This window comes from Eurytemora carolleeae, unplaced genomic scaffold (genome assembly GCF_000591075.1).
Source record: "Eurytemora carolleeae unplaced genomic scaffold, Eaff_2.0 scaffold1849, whole genome shotgun sequence".
NCBI classification, from domain to species: domain Eukaryota; kingdom Metazoa; phylum Arthropoda; class Copepoda; order Calanoida; family Temoridae; genus Eurytemora; species Eurytemora carolleeae.
In genome coordinates this window covers 39,327-45,326 of record NW_019397734.1, presented here as the reverse complement: position 1 = coordinate 45,326, position 6,000 = coordinate 39,327, and the positions used below count along the sequence as shown (strand labels likewise).

Below are 6,000 nucleotides of genomic sequence, written 5' to 3'. Positions count from 1 at the left end.
GTTGTTGATGATTCCTTGACATTTTTCGCTCATCTTCCAGCAGTATTTCAGACGGGCCATATTATCTGAACTTTATTATGCATTCATGAGTCCAGATTTCTGAAATAAAAAATCGATGAAAAAATAGAAAAGAAAAGATAAGGAAAGCCTGAATGGATGAAAGAAAAGAAAGAAAAGTATTTAGAAGAGGAAAGAAGAACTGAACAACAACTTTTTCGAAAAAATTTTGAAAAAACAGTTTTATTAAATAACGAAACATTTTATTGAACAAAGTATTTTACGTGAAAGATTTTATTAAATGCACGACGTTCAGTTTAAAAACTAATGTAATAAATCATAAATTTGAAAACAAACTAATTCAATTTTTGAAAAGACTAACGAATGATGAACGAACAAAATTAAAAGTTGAACGCCCCCATCTCTATCTATAACTGATATATTCATCAAAAAGGCTTTTAAAGGGACTGTACAAGTAAATTTTTTTATACCTTTCTCCGATTAATTTCTTTAAAGTCTGTATATCTCTGTGGATGGAACTAGACTGCTTACTGCTGGCAGCCTGGCTGTGGAAGGTAGAATACTAGAAAACCGGTATATGGCATCTTGGAAACCGGACCGGGATATTCAAATTAACGCGGTCTCGACATGCCCCGTATATTTTATAATTATTAGATTTGGTCGTCTTCGACTTGTATAAATTTTAATTAGATAATAAGGGTTCTCAGCAGCAAGTAAGAATCCAATATTAACAATACAGGTACGCCCCCCCCCACTCCGCCTCTTGGTGCTGGGTCAACCCATGTATTCCAAAACCAGTTCTAACTATTATGTGATATCCCGCCATATACTTAAACTTCTACCACCCCCCCCCTCCCCAACCAAAAAAAACGGGATTATACAATGTTTTTGACAAAAATTTTAAACTTTTTATTTTTTCATATTTTATAAGACTCAAAAAAATAAAATGTGATTTTAAAAAATTAAAAAGTATTTTTGTTACACTAAAATTTTTGATGAATTTTTATAAAATTTTGTTTAACAACAAAAAATAATTTTAAGCTGCATTTAGTCAAAATAAGTCGCAATCAAAACAGCTTAAACTACATCAGGCTAATTTTTACTAAAAACCTGCCTAAACAAGATCCGCCTCTAACAGCTTATATGACATGGAGGGAGGAGTGGGGGAGAAGACAGAAAGGGAAGGTCTCTGATAATTTTAACATCTGGTTAAGATTATAGATTCACGACATAGATAGAAAGATAAGAAAATAGACAGGAAGATAGTAACACATTCTTTACCTCTCTTTCTTAGGACACTCCCCCCATAAACCCAAACTTAAAACTGTGGGAAAAAAAAATATCTCAAATAGGCATATTTTTAGTCTCATTCTAGCTTGTTTTCTGAATGACCCCCGCTGGGGATCATATCCGCTCTCTGAAATTTGCTACATTAAACAAAAGAGTGCCTATGTTAGTCACAAGGACTGTCCTAGTCTCCTTTTTAGTCCCGGATGGTCCACTCGGGCTTTGAAGAGGAAAATTAGAAGGGGATTTGAGCTTTTCACAATCTAATTCTTTTCACTGATAGCAAATGAAGACAAATACACAGGATGGCAGACATCCCATCCCTCCCCCTCTATGTCCTACTCAGAAAAAAACCCTGGAAAATGTGTAGAACGCCCCTCCCCCCTCCCTGCCACCACGAAAATTTCATTGAAAGTATGTAGGAAAGCAACAGTTGCAACACCAGTAAAATTTAAAAACAAAACAAGGGAAGAGAGTACCCTTGCCACTCCCAGATTAGATCCTATATAAAAGGCTCAAAAAAAATAGTTTTTTCTCTGAAATTTGGCTAGCTGCAGTAACATCCAAAAGGATGGATGAGGAATGAACGATCAAGAAGAAAGAATGAAAAACAAGAAATATAGTAGTCTCAAAATGTTTCCATCTGATATCATATTGAAATTTAAAATATTGTAAAATTTAATTAAAATAAATTATTAAAGTTAAAAATTACATTACATTGCTCTTTTGGATATAAGATTAACCTGTTGCCGCCAATTCAATGTAGACACTGATTGAAAAACCAAAAAAAGTTCTAATCTCTATGGTTGAATCTTTATTGGGATATAATCTTTCCAGCAAAAAAGTCACAAGAAAACATTAAAAAATCTTCAATAATAAAATGAGATCAAAAAATATATTTACCATTGCACCCCAGCCTATTTGTCAGATCAGGAGGTTTGAGTATGCTGTTATCCGAACCAAGTTTCTCAAATAAAAGATTCTCAATAATGGTTTCATCAAATGCTATGTCTATGAAGGTCGGAGATGGGATTTCACTGGTATCATGTACAAAAGATGTTCCTTGTAAATAGTTGTTAATGAAAACCTAAAATATAAAGATTAGTTCATAAATATACATTCTTATAATTGAATATTAAATATTTACACTGTAAGAAGAAACCATAGCAGTTTGTTGGTAAAATAAAACCAATCAAAAGTTTTTATTATCACAAACAGTTTGTTTGAAGTTCAGAACAGTTTGTTAGAAAAGTAATATTGTGAACCTTAAGGTACGAGTTCTTGTCAAAAGTTGGTACCTTGAAGTTGGTTTCATTACATGTAACATAAACATCAATAATTTCTCCATATTGGACAGCAGGTGATACAACAACACTTGTTGAGCCAATTTTAATCTTTACATCAGCCATTGAAAATATGAGAACAATATTAGTCAAGTCTGATTTGTCTGCTGCTTGAACTTTCATTGATAAACCTAAATCATGATAATGACAATTTTGTTCCAATTTTATATATATATACTTCTTCCAAAGTTGAAGTTTTTTTTTCTGTCATAAACATTTTTTGATTATATGTTTGAAAAATATTAGAATACCTTCTTTTTCTGCATTTGGTGGTGCTTTCAGTTTTCCTAATTATAAAATATTTATCAATTTTACTTGAATTAAATCATGAAAGTTACTTATTAAACAATTAAATGTCACCAAAAAAAACTAATATGATAACTCATTTTATGTCATGTCCCACTGGTCTACATTTAAATATCTGAGCTGGGCAAACCTTTGCAGTCCTACTTTGGACTGTTACACAAAATTTCAATAACTAAAGCGGAGTGTGATGTCAAGAAATATTTGATAGAAATAAGACATTGATCTGACATAAAATTTCCTTTCTATTTTATTGCCTGAATTAAATATAACAAATGTTTAACATCAAACACATCTCTAAAATTTTATTATTTTAATTACCTGAAATATGAATTCCTCCATGTGGACAAATATTGGTTCCAAGTATTATATTTTTATTTGAAGTTACAAACTCCTCTGAAACATAGTTAAATTATTTAGGAATGCATGTCTTTACGAATTAAAAGAAGTATTTTAGAGTTCATATAAACTCTTAAAAGAGTAATTTCTCTAATTTAAAAAAATATTTGAAACTAATATAATAATGTTTTATAAAGACACACAGCATGGGTTCAGCTTTTTCATTTTTAGTGATCTGAACAGAGTGGATTGTTCTTTACCATACATAAATAAAGTTAAAGAGAGTGTTTGTTAAAAGTTAAAGGGGGTATAGGATAATGAAAGATTGAATTTGATGGTCATCTTTAATAATCTTACTACCATCTGTTGCATCTATTTGGAGAAAATGGTTAAACATGACTCATTCCCAAGAGCCTAGCAACTAGGGTTTCCATTTTTCCGGAAAAGAATTTCCATTTTGGAAATGGAATGATCCGGAAATTCGTTGTGTAAACTGGAATTCCGGGATAATTCCAGTATAAATAGAAACCGGAATTTTTCCGGTTTACGTCACGTAAACCGGAAAAATTTCCGTTTTACGGAATGTAAACCGTAAAATTTCCAGTTTCCATTTGGTAAACCGGAAGAAATATTCCGGTCTATTCCGTAAACCGGAAATTTTTACGGTTTACGTAACGTAAACTGGAAAATTTCCATTCGCTAAACCGGAACTTAAATTTTTACGGTTTACGTAACGTAAACCTGAAAATTTCCATTCCATAAACGGGAACTTAAAGAATTATTTCTTATTCTAATTAAATTCATATTTACAAAGTTTGAAAATTTGAAGAAAAAAATCGAGGATCATTGCCCCCCCTGTATGTATAAAATGCCTTATTTTTCACATTAGCTTTATGTGAGGTAAATAGAAGGTAGTTAAAGTAGTAATAATTTAAATTTTAAAAATTAAGATGTGTATTGATTTGTATATAAATGGTAGAATTCAGGGTAGTGGGGAATTGAAACTAAATTCTTGAATAAATGTTGATTAAAAAGTTTCAACTTGTCGGTGTACACCTCCGACACCTCCGACACCACAGGAGGCAGGGCACCAGGGATTGGAAAGGCGTGAGGATTAACAGGCTTAGACGGAGATTGGAAAGAGCTTGGACCAGGGTTTGAGTTGGAGCAAGGTTTAGTTGGACTCGGAGAAACTAAGGACGGATTTGACTCAGGGTTTGGAGCGGAGTTGGGCGAAACTGGCCAGGACAGAGCGTCAGCTACAACATTCTCCTTGCCAGGAATATGAACAATGGAGCTAGTAAATTCTGCCAGGTATGAAAGTTGTCTCTGCTGACGAGCTGACCATGGAGGACTTGACCTGAACAAAGCATGGGTTAATGGTTTGTGGTCAGTAAATATTGTAAACTCTCTACCTTCGAGCATGAAGCGGAAGTGACGAAGAGAAGAGTGAGCAGCCAGGAGTTCTCTGTCGAATGCGGAGTATTTCTTCTCAGCGTCGGAGAGTTTCTTGGAGAAGAAAGCCAACGGAGACCAAGACATATCAGGGAGTTGTTGTTGAAGGACAGCTCCTATGTGTGAGTCTGAGGCATCCACAGCAAGAGAGATTGGCGCGTTGCACTGAGGATGTACCAACTCCGGAACAGATGAGAGGAGTTTCTTTGCTCTGGAGAAGGCGGAGTTCATGAGTGGAGTCCAGGGAATGGTTTTTTCCAGGACCTTTAAGAGCGTCTGTGAGAGGAGCAAGGACTTGAGCTGCGGAACGGAGAAACTTCCTGTAAAAATTAACCATTCCGAGAAATCTCTGGAGACTGGGTTTGTCTGTTGGCTGTGGGAAGGCGGAGATAGCGGTGGAGTGCTTCACCAGGGGAGAACAACCAGAGGCGGTGAGGCAATGACCCAGGAACTCAATCTCCTCCACAGCAAACTGGCACTTAGGCAGGCCAATAGTGAGACCATACTCACGACAAAGGAGGAACACGTCCCGGAGATGCTGGACGTGAGAGGTTAGATCCTTGCTGAAAACATGGATATCATCCACATACGCAAAACAGTAAGGAAGGTCTCCTAAGATCTGATCCATTAAACGCTGAAATGTGTTCCCAGCGTTCCGTAAGCCGAACGGCATTACCAAGAACTCGAACATCCCGAAGGGGGTGATGATGGCGGTCTTCTGGATGTCCTCCGGCTCGACTGGCACCTGGTAATATCCCTTCTGAAGATCCAGTTTAGAAAAAACAGATGAACCACTGACTCGTGAGGTGAAATCGGCGATGTTGGGGAGCGGATAACGGTCTGGAAAAATATCCGGGGTCACCAATTTGGCGATCAGCTAAATAACTACAAGGTTCACGATTAACTGATTATATATTTTTTCTAAGATACGTTGTTAAAAGTTATCTATATATTCACATGGTTTTTATTCTGATTACGTGGCTCAAGAAACTCCCCCTAGTCTTCTCAGCTGCCGCGGAGAATTATCCAAGGAGGACGACTTTCATAACCGCCACAATATACAATATACATTATACAATATACAATATACAATATACAATATACAATATACAATATACAATATACAATATACAATATACAATATACAATATGCAATACAATATACAATATACAATATACAATATACAATATACAATATACAATATATAATATACAATAAGGAATATACAATATACAATATGCAATATACAATATA

The 6,000-nt window shown here is 35.0% G+C and overlaps 1 long non-coding RNA gene across 1 annotated transcript; it reads right to left on the bottom strand.

Annotated features, from left to right (window-relative positions):
* LOC111715687 (uncharacterized) lies at positions 1-608 on the bottom strand. The gene is made up of 2 exons (XR_002768286.1): positions 489-608; positions 1-99 (listed from the first exon to the last, which is right to left on the bottom strand). It is a non-coding gene; the product is annotated as an uncharacterized LOC111715687 (long non-coding RNA).
* Between the last annotated feature and the right edge of the window lie 5,392 nt (positions 609-6,000).